We start from the raw sequence: 11,702 nt of genomic DNA on the forward strand, positions 1-11,702 counted from the left end.
TGATTTTAGCAAATGGCTGCAATATAACAAAGAGTGAAAAATTGAAGGGGGTCTGAATACTTTCCGTACCCACTGTAGAAACTATAGCACACACCCATGTATTCATATGTGAAGTCACACGGTAGATTCTGTGGAACAAACTTCTTAGACATCCTTCTCATCTTGGATGAGTTTTGGATGGATGCGAAATGGGACAGCGCAAACAAGCTGAAACTCAAGACAAATGTTTTGTGCAAACATGCAAGGAAACCAGACGCCTAACATAGAACCCAAACAATCAGCTATTGCATATGTACAGTAACATGGCAGAGACAAATTAAGGATTGTATAATATCGTACACTCTCTTTACACACAAAACGAGAGAGCCATTTGAAGAGAACAAGAAAGATGACAGAGAAATTTGATTTTTCCAATCAAGCAAAGCATTCATGGAAAATGTTGTCAGCTGACCGCAACATCCTGAGGACAAGACAGACAAAAAAAGTGTAGTCCCATGCTGCTTGAAGCAGTTGAGTTCAGTTATAAGTTAACAAATGTCAGCCTATCATCAAAGCAACTTACATGTGGTCTTCATTTAAAGTTAGAACACAAACAATGAAATTCAATGGAATATCTGATTTTAATATCTAATTTGTGATGTTGTTTTTATTCTTTTTTTTGGTTTGTTTTTTTCAGAAAGAGTCAGTTTGGTGTGAGGGAGTCAAAATAGCTAAAATAATTCTCAAAAGATGTCAAGTTTTGCTGGGTAACTTCTTGTAGAGTATATTGCAATATTTTAATATTATGTGGCAGATGTGACTTTGAAGCTAAAATAAATACAGTGCGAGAAATAGAAGAAAAGTAAAGGGTATTTTTTTCTATCTAAATACTATTACAACATCTTGAAGGGTTTGAACCTGCAACTTCTGGATAACCAGCCCAAGTTTTTCCACAACTAAGCAAAATAGTTATTTCGTTATTATAATCACTAAAACTAGGGATGCACCGATACCACTTTTTCCAGTACTCGCCCGATACCGATACTTTTATTTTTTGTACTTGCCGATACCGATGCCGATATTTTTATTGCATTTGTACATTTTTTAAATATTGGGTACAGAAACCAAAAGGGTATGTATAATGTTAGTTGGTTAACTTCATTTATCAAATAGATACAGTCAAACCAAAATTTATTCAGACACCTTCAACATTTCTCGGTGCATCCCTAACTAAAACAAAAAAAACATTTTTGCTTACTTGAAAATTTAAATGTTAACTGAAATATTAGGTCACACATTATTGTAAGGTACAATTCTCACTATTAACAAACTAACTATACATTTTGCCTTAAACTTCTAATTTGCTTATTAATAGTTAGTAAAGTAGTAGTTAAGTCTGGGTATTGGGTAGGATTAGTGATGTAGAATATTGGGTAGGATTAGTGATTTAGAATATAGTTATGCAGAATATGTGCTTTATAAGTACTAATAAAACGCCAATGTGTTAATAATAGGCATGCTAATAGGCAACTAGTTAATAGTTAGAACTGGTCCCTGTACTAAAGTGTTACCAAATATGAAAAAAAAAAAAAAAATTACACATTTTATTTCAGCTAGTTGCCAATGCAACATTTATCATGTTTATTTAGTTTAACTTTATGTATTAAAATGGATAAAAACTTAAAAATGAGCAAAAACTAATATGGCGAGTCCATGCCCAAGTGAATAACTGCAGTATTCTTGTCATCATTTAACATATATCTAGTCAGGGTTCTTCAACTCCGACACTTGAAAGTTCAGCTCCAGCCCTGATGAAAAACACCTGAACAAGCTAATCAAGATCTTCAGGATTACTTAAAAAATTACAGGCAAATGAGTTAAACTCTGCAAAACAATGATATACAGTATCATATGACTGTTTCCAATGCCAAGTAATAACACCAACAACAATAAAACAGGCTAAACCATCAACATTAACCTCATAAATATCATGCCAATTTCTCAGGCCTTGTTTAAAGCCAATATCGATAGCGTTTGTCTCTGATGATAAACAGGTGCTGGAAAAAAAGAGATAGGCTTGTGTGACAGTACAGACGGGTCATAAGATATCACCATTCTCAAATAAAACCCAATCCAACAGCCTGAACATTCTGTTCTCTGTCGGCATGCAAATGTATACCAACATGGAAATATAAGACCTGATATATGCCATAAAATGCAGCTATATTGTTTTGATTTGTTGCTACGTGTTTGTTCCAAAAATCCTGACGGACTGAAAACAAAGATGACTAGTTCAACAAACACATTAGGTGTCACTGTCGCTCACACATGAACACACAGATGCGTCTGTGTTGGTTTTGTGTATGTTGCTAGACCTCAATCACTTGTCACTTTATGGTCTGACTTTTACGAGAGTCTTTAGGGCCTGGTGTCGTTTCGTACTGTACACAAACTCACAGACACGCACCCCCTGCGGCTCCGCGCTCTGGCTCACCGCCATTAATCACTCGCTGGCAGAATCCAGCGTAGGTCACGGCAGGTTCAGCGCTTGAAACTCGAGTTACTACATCGGAGCTGGATCACTCATGCACAGAATGCCGTATTAGTATTCGTACGTGCATGAGGGGAAAGCTGACACACATAAATACAGAAAAGAGTAAATAAGAAAATCTAGCGAATCCTAATTAATCCCACTGCGGCAGACCTGTGCGCTCTTGCCGTTTTAAACACATACACCACTCGGAGAAGTTACACACAAGCTTAAAGTTGATGTGCAATCAAAATTAACCCCATTTATTTTCTTAATGCTTGTTTTGGGTCTTATGGGCGATTCGTCAATGCACATAATTCTGAAAAACATTTACATTTATGTATTTGGGAGATGCAAAGCAACCTACAGGGCATTCAAAGTACGCACTTTTATCTGTCCATGCATTCCATGGGAATCAAACCTACAACAATAGTGCTATGCTCAGAGGCGCGGGAAGATGTTTTCGGTTGGGAGTGCTGTGTGTGTCCGTACTGGGGGGGGCTTTTTAAATCTGAAATTTGCTTTTGCGCCATTATCTCCTTGTATTAAAGTTAATCTTGTTCGCATTCTGTATAGTTCATGTCTGATACCACGCGCCAGCGTCACGTGTTCATGAGGATTAGGCTAATCATCCCATATAGAAAACATTACAAGTAAAATTAATCATGTTTATAAAGATAAACATGGGTTTATTATAGCCCACTTACAAGTAAATTATTAAATGCTAAAACTGAATAAATTTAAATGAACAAACTTGGCGTTGCCAACATGGTTGTTTATTTGCAACCATGTGAAAACAGGGGGTGCTGCAGCCCCCTCAGCACCCCTACTTCCCGCGTCCCTGGCTATGCTCTACTAGTTTAGCCACCAATATAATAAAAAGAATAATAATTTAAATATTTAGTTATTTAAATGGTTAAATAAATGATTACATTAATTGAATGATTAGAAATTAAATCATTTTAAATAATTAAATAATACTGAATTATTTTATATAAATACATATATACATATATATATATATATAAAATCAGTATTTAATTATTATATATATAGTATTTAACTGATTTAATCATTTGTTTTAATCATTTAAATTTATATTTCAGAATTTATGGTATATTTACGGTTTTATAATTTGAAATCTAACTTCTTTCAAACATTTCTCTTATTAAATATATTTCTTAAAGTTGTGTTGGTTTGATATTTTGCTACTTATTGCACACAAATCACACACAAGTGTGGCCAAGTACTTTTTGGGGTGACAGTAGAGTTGTAAATTCATGCAACACACACATGCATTCACCGGTCCAGAAACTTACAGATTACAGAAAGACCTGTGTGGAGCATGCACAAGAAATTACAAAATCTTTGTGACGCATATTGACAGATCTCAAGCACCTGATTATAATCACACTAATGCACTTACAGAATCACAAACACAGCAGCAGCATTTATTCCAATCCCACGCTCAGCAAGAGACTACATTGAGCAATGCATGTTGTGCCCATGTCATGCCCGCCAATGCCTAAGCAGAGTCTGATGCCCGCCGGTCACAATCCTCGTGAGATCATTTAGAAACCACATGTGTGCATAACCCATCCACAGCATTCTTCAGTAGTAATATCATGTCCAAAATAATGCCCAAAAAGCACTGCCAACCATAATAGGCCACACTTACTGGAAATGCGACCTTCAAACTCTAGAAAACAACATAACTGACATCAACTTCTGGGAACAAAGTTTGAACGAAGGTCAGAAACATTAGGGCTAGGTGGTATAACAGTATATACTGTGTGATTGTAGAAATATCAACAAGTAGAGATTTTGCCACATACCTTGGGATATCAGTGGAAATGACTGCTGTACATTATTCAGATGCAACTGCAAATTGCCACGTTAATATTAGACTTCATCTGATGTACATCAGCTATTTGACTTGGAATATGGCTCACAATCAGGGTCTGGAGTCTGTTTATAATATAATTTTTCTGTTTTTACTCACTCAAGTGTTACATAATGCGAATGTTTGTGCACTGATGCCAGACGTATTCGTTTTTTATGAATGGTCTTATCTTTTGGTCTGTGACCATGAAGTTCCAAATAAAAAGTAATAAATCACACAGAATTCACTGGATTATTTACAAATTGGCAGCACCACATGACTGTTGCATATATAAACCATTTTTAAGGAATTATAACTATAATGTAATATACATGTTTCCATGATATTTGTATTATTACTACGAATTTATTAATCATTCTGAGAAGGAATTAAAAGCTATTCTAATGACAGACATCTGCCTCTACTTTTTTATTATATGCACCCATATACACTACCACTTAAAAGTTCAGGGTCAGCAATACATGCTGTTCTTTTAAACTTTCTATTCATCACAGAATCCTGAAAAAAATTATCATGGCTTCCACAAAAATATAAAGCAGCACAACTGTTTTTATCTTTGATAGTAGCAGGAAATGTTTCTTGAGCACCGAACCCAACGTATTAGAAAGGTTTCTGAAGGATCATGTGACACTGAAGACTGGAGTAGCGGCTGCAGAAGAATTCAGCTTTTGCCCTTAAATTGCATTTTTAAATATATTAAATAAACAGTTATTTGTAATTGTAATAACATTTCAAAATATTACTGTTACTGCATTTTTAATCAAATAAATGCAGCCTTGGTGAGTATAAGAGACTTTAAAAAAATCTTACCAACCCCAAAATTTTGAACAGTAGTGTGTATTATATCCATATAAACAATCTGCTTTTCTGATAAATAGCGTACATTAATAAATGAATGAATAACTTAATTGTAGTACCAAAATCAACCTGACCACTCAGGATTTCCTATACGTCTTGATAACGGAAATCATTCAAGGGCAAAAGCACAAAAAGGGAGGAAGACCATGTTTGCAAACAATTCCAAGTCATTTCCAAACAATCTTCTGACCCCTAGTCCAGACAAAGAATCTCTTCCAGCTGTATGTTCTAAAGCAGTGTTTCCCAACCTTTTTTTAGTCGCGACACCCTTTGGAAATTTTAACAAACTTGTGGCACCCTACAAAATTAATTGTCACAATATTTGAATTTCTAACTTTGATATGATCATTTGAAAAGTATAGATATTCGGTAAAACAGGGAAGAACTGCAGACTATAATGTCATACAGATATTTTTAATATTATTAAAAAAATTTGTCCATCAATGGTGGCAATCAGTAGGCTAATTTCTAATGAAGAGACCAATTTATATGACAGATTTTAATGTAGGCTTTTATACATATGTAAACATTATTTAATTACCATTATAACTAGCTATCTCACAATTTTAAGTTTACAGTGGGGTAATTTTGGTGCAGTAGCACAAGATGGCTTGATTTAAACTTTGAATTGAATAAAAAATGACAAGTAAGCAGTCAGTAATAAAATAAGAACAAATAAAGAAATTAATAATGATAGCACAAATAAAAAAAATAACGACAGGCATTCGAATTAAATAAATTGCTTTTTAGTTTTTCAGGTAGGTCTAACAGTAGGGTTTTTTTTGCCAGTGGGATACCATTAAAATGAAGTTTAGTTAAATAACTTACTGTTCTGCCAGTTTTCACCTCTGATATTATAATAGTGATTAAGAAAGTTACGTATTGACTCGGAAGTATGCGGAAGTCTTTTTGTCGGGTGCTGTTGCCATGGTGAATTGCAATTTCAGAGCTCCACTGATCATGGCTTTTCATAGTGGTGGTGCACGCGCTAAACTCATATTCTAAACATATTCAGAGTGGATTGAACTAACTCTGTTCAGCTGTTCTGAAACCGAAAACTCAGATTTTCCCATCTCAGGGTAAGTCAACTCAGAGTTCAAGTTTAAGGCTAACTCAGAGTTTGTTGAACCTCCTTTCTGGAATACACCCCTGATAGTCATCTCACACAGATATGTAATATTGGATCATTTTCCTGAATAAATAAATGACGAAGTATATATTTTCATCTAATTTGTTTGATTGGGTCTCTTTGTCAACTTTCAGGACTTGCATGAAAATCTGATGATTTTTTGGGTTATATTTATGCAGAATATAGACAAAAAAATATTAAAAAAGGATTTTTTACACGGCACCCCTGCTCTCGACAGACGGCACCCCGGTTGGGAAACACTGTTCTAAAGAACTGAAACTTCTACAACGCTGGTTGCATCGCTCTCTTCCGTCACTTAATCTTTTTATTTTGGTGCGTCAATCTGTTAAATAACTTAGTATAGGAGATCATGATCCGCACTCACGAAAACAGTCTTCTTTTTCGTTTTATTTTACTGTCTTTTCCCCATCAACGATGAATGTAAAATAAAATGAAAAAAGAAGACCGTTTTCATGAGTGCGGATCATGATCTCCTATACAAAGAACTGAACCTTGTCAGGCTTTGTGCCAGACTACTGCAGTTGGCATACCTGAAATGACTCAATCAAATCAAAGAGAGGTGCATAGTGTGTTTCGATTACCACTCACACTACAGCGTAAAATATGTAGTGCGTTCTCAGCACTGCCACAATAGGTGCTATCGCAGATACTAGCATATATGGTCTTTATAGTGGACCAACACTGTGAAAAGCGCACACTGTACAATCAACAGGGCGGCATGTTTGCAAAGCACATAGAAACTGATGGGGAAGTTGTTAAGCTAAATCTAAAAACAAAGTAAAAACAAAATACATAGCAAACAAATACTGGCTGACAACATACTAATGCATTTTAAATTACTCTATTTTCTATCAATACAAATCAAAACTGAAGAAAATTTTAACAAATGCCAACATTCAGCTTCATCTGCCAAAGTGCCAATTTGGATGAAGATTTCCAATGGAGCTTGTTGCAATGCATTCTGGGATCAACTTGGGAGGGAAAGACAGAAAGAAAGAATAAAAAAGAATTAAAGGAAATAAAGAACGACAAAATGAATGAAAAAGAAAAACAAATGATTGAAAGAATGAGAGAGTGGCAGTACAAACTAAAGAATGAATAAAGAAAAACGAATAAGAACAAAGAAAAGAAAGAATGAACAAGCTAACAAACAAAACAATGAAAGAGAACGACAAATGAAACAACAAAAGCACAAACAAACAAAATGATGAAATAATGAAAGGAACAAAAATGAAACAACGAGAACAAAAGAACAAACAAAACAACAAACAAAAATGAAACAAAAGAATGAACAAAAACAATGACAGACGAGCACATGAAACAAACAAAACAATGAAAGAGAACAAAAGAATGAACAACAGAAAGTGAATGAAGAAGGAGTGAACAAACAAAAGAATGAAAAAATGAAAGAAAAAGAACAAAAGAAAAAATAAGGAATGACAAAATGAACGAGAGAAAAACACATGATTGAAAGAAAGAACGAAAGTGAGTGACAGTACAGAATAAATAATGAATAAAGAAAAAACGAACAAGCAAGAATGAAGAAAAAAAGAATTAACCAGCTAACAAATTAAACAATGAAAGAAGGAATCAACTGAACAAACGAAACAACAAAAAATGAAAGACAATGTAGAAACAAAACAATGAAAGAGAACAAAAGAACAAACAAACAAAACGATGAAAGAAAACAAAACAATGAACAACCGAAAGTGAATGAAGGAAGAAACAAAAGAATGAAAAAAAAAACTATGAAAGAAAGAAAGAGAACGAAACAAAAGAACAAAAAAGAAAGAAAGTGAAAGAAAGAACGAATGAATGAAAGAAAGAAAGAAAGAAAGAAAGAAAGAAAGAAAGAAAGAAAGAACTAAAGAAATGTAGTAGTCTATAACAGCTGATGGGGCCATAGGTGATTGGACTCAAGAGACAGAATAGTGAGAAATAGAAATTGGACAAAATAGTGATGATAGACTGTCCTCAGGGTGTTGACAACAACAAAATGATCATATTCACATGAAAAGACAGAAATAGAGTCAGGCAGCACATACAGGACATCACAAGATGTCACCCCACCCGAGGTGAGGTCACTCTCAGTGAAGAACTGGAAACACTTCACTTCTCAAAGCTCCAGGAACGCTTCAGGGAGTGGACATACAAAACATGATCTCTCTTATGTGCTTGCACATGCCAATGAGCATAAATAAAGTTATTTTGTTTCCCTTTGGAAAGGGAGCTTAAGGCAAGGCATTGTAGGAAAGGACAGAAAGGATAGGAAAGAGGAAGGAAGGGCTTTGACTGCTGGCACAGACCTGGACAAATATACACATCCACACACACTCGCAAGTGGAAACGCAAGCGGCGTGTGAAAGGAAAACAACTCTCATCTCCAAGAAAAGAGTCTCCACTCAGAGGATGCTAAGGAAAGATATAATGGGGGTCTAGGGCCAAAAAAAGAGACTGACACTTTTCCGTTCAGGATTTCACACTCGTGACAATGCTTGACAAATGCACATTTTATCTCGTAGGGCACTCATTATACAACAATAGTGCATGCTTGAAAAGTACAGGCTTTACAAACAACCCCTCTGGCTGACCCCGTGAAGCCCAAAGAGTGTGTGTGGGGTGTACAGGAGATTAAAGAGGAAATGCTCTGTACGACTGCAACCTGATAAGCTTGTGAGAGTCAGTAGTTCTGTACTAAAACCTAGCGAGCTGCTCAACTGTAGTGTCTACATTGGCTGTTACCTTCTAAGGCAGCATCCAAGTTGAAATGTAATCATTAGCGACTGATTTGAAACAATTCTTATGGGAAAAATACTGCTTCTCAATAAACACACTCTGAGGCCTTAAACACACTCTGCAATTTTATTACTATTTTATTAAATAATATAAAGTCATTTTGTAAGACTTTTTAATTTAACTCCATCATTTTAATGATACTGAATTTAAAAAAACACAAGCCAATTAAATAACCACAGTTTTATTGAAAGTAACAATAAAATTGGACAGAAAATATATTAATATTAAATATCAATATATGACCTGTTCTGGCTAAATGAGTTACAATGAGCAAATTTTCAAAAATGAGTTATTTTTAATTTCACATTCTCCATTAAAAGACCTTCAAAATGACGCATGGTTTGCTGGAATCGGATGAAAAACAACTGAGCTATACCCATTTGAAGTCGACAGAGTCAGCAAAGTAAATTCTGAGAGAAATCGAGTTCAAAGTTTTCTAAAGGTTCCAAAGCAAAATCACCTAGCAACATTGCATCTTTTCCTCCAGTTCTTTTCTTAATAATAATTACTATATTAATATAGATATTTTTTATTTTATCTTTGTTATTATAAATAAGAACAGATGCAAAAAAGCAGTAGAACAAATATAAAAATAAACTAATAATACATTACCTTTTCATTTTACATCTAAACAAAAGCATTCAAGTAAGAAAAACAAGAAAATAATCATAGAAAAATAATCAAATGTAAAAATCCCTTTAGTGTGTTCATTACAAATAAATTGATTATTAAAACTACAAAATCAGTTCAATCAAGAACAGTGAGTGATTCCCTCTTTTCTTATATGGTTTGATTACCATATTAAGATCTACTGTAATGCACGGATCTAATATAATGTTACATATCTGACGTTTTTCCCCAAAGGTTCCCCAAGTGTCCACTTAAGGCATAACTGATTATGTTTGCGTGAATATTTAAATACTGTAATTCTGTGTATATGTGTATATTTATCGGGATCGTGCGCTGGCGAAAGTGCCTTTTATGTGGGCTCTTGGGATGTCAGTCAGCGCGAGAAGAAACTTCCCTCAGAAAACGTTCAAATAAAGACAATTTTAGACGTTTAATTACTATTTGGAGCATTGGGATCGCTAAACGAGGGCTTGATGAACTAATTTTTGTGAAAACCTCAAATTCAATTAAAACCAACATTTTTCAAAAAAAAAAAATTTGCCTGTAGCTCAAAATTAGCCTGTGCACATTCAGACTCATTTTGCCAGCACGGGTCTCAAATTTTGCTATTTTTTGGGGGGTCTGAACACAAATGCGGTCACAAAATGGTTCTATTATTTACAGGAAATAAATCAAATTAAAGGCAGTAGTAAAAAGAACTAGAAGCTATTGTAAAGTAATCCATTTGAACTATATGCAAATCATATAAACAGTTTTTCCTAATACAAAGGCTGAAAGAATAATGGCAAATTTGACATATTTCTCTCTTTTGACCAACATAATCTCTATGCTATCTTAGATTTTTTTTTTCTTTTGCTATACTGGGGCAAATGAGACCACAAAAAATGTATTTCTTATAGTTTCCGTTCACCGCTACATAAGTTTACCCAACCATGATGACTACCGGCAATGTGAAAAGGGTCCATTAGCACTTTGATTTGGTGAAGCTGAGTGCTATGCCTGCATTCTTTGATTTGATTGGTAATTTCAAGCATTTTGACACTGTTGAGCACTGTTGGACCGCTGAGGCAGACCAGCCTTTTAAAACCTTAACAAAGCAATTAGTAATGGAGAGAAGCATCAAGCATAGCAAATATTACAGAGCACAATTTGAGTGTATCTGATTACTTAGGGGACATGTCCCCCTCAATGTCTATGGTGGTTAGGCCAGAGAGGAACAAACAAGGACGTATACTTTCGAATTAAGTGTCTGTGTACCTTACTTAAAGTCTGATGTTATCAATGACTTCGTGTTACTTTAAAGGGTTAGTTCACCCAAAAATGAAAATTAGGCTGCGTTTTACTAACCCCCGAGGCATCCTAGGTGTATATGACTTTCTTCTTTCAGACGAATCCAGTCGGAGTTATATTAAAAATTGTCTTTGATCTTTCAAGCTGTTTAATGCCACTCAGCGGGTATTGCATTGCTTCAGTCCAAAAGAACTTAAATAAAAATCGCCCATCCATTAAAAAAAAGTGTCTCACACGGCTCCGGGGGGGTGAACAAAGGCCTTCTGTAGCGAATCGATGCGTTTTTGTAAGAAAAATATCCATATTCAAAACATAATAATCACTTTAATCTAGCTTGCGCTCACTGTTGTAAACAGAAGCAGTTCCGGGGGAATGACGTATGAGGTCGGCTTTGCGCATGCGCCGCTCAGAAGTGACGCATGCAGAAACGCAGTGGAGAGATCAAAACAAAACAACGGTCGAGAATTAGAAGTACAAAGCGAGGATTTGTAAAGAAGGATGTCAGAGGATTTCGATATAAGCCAAGAGGAGACTAGTTTTCCTTTGCTAAAGTAAGGAAACTTTGC

At 35.0% G+C, this 11,702-nt stretch overlaps 1 protein-coding gene across 3 annotated transcripts in view; it reads right to left on the reverse strand.

Moving 5' to 3' along the window:
• Positions 1 to 11,702, reverse strand: part of LOC107667783 (growth factor receptor-bound protein 10-like) — a 60,744-nt gene that overhangs the window by 23,334 nt on the left and 25,708 nt on the right. The window lies entirely within an intron of this gene.

The sequence above is a fragment of the Sinocyclocheilus anshuiensis genome, unplaced genomic scaffold (assembly GCF_001515605.1).
Source record: "Sinocyclocheilus anshuiensis isolate Anshui unplaced genomic scaffold, SAMN03320099.WGS_v1.1 scaffold2177, whole genome shotgun sequence".
NCBI lineage: Eukaryota > Metazoa > Chordata > Actinopteri > Cypriniformes > Cyprinidae > Sinocyclocheilus > Sinocyclocheilus anshuiensis.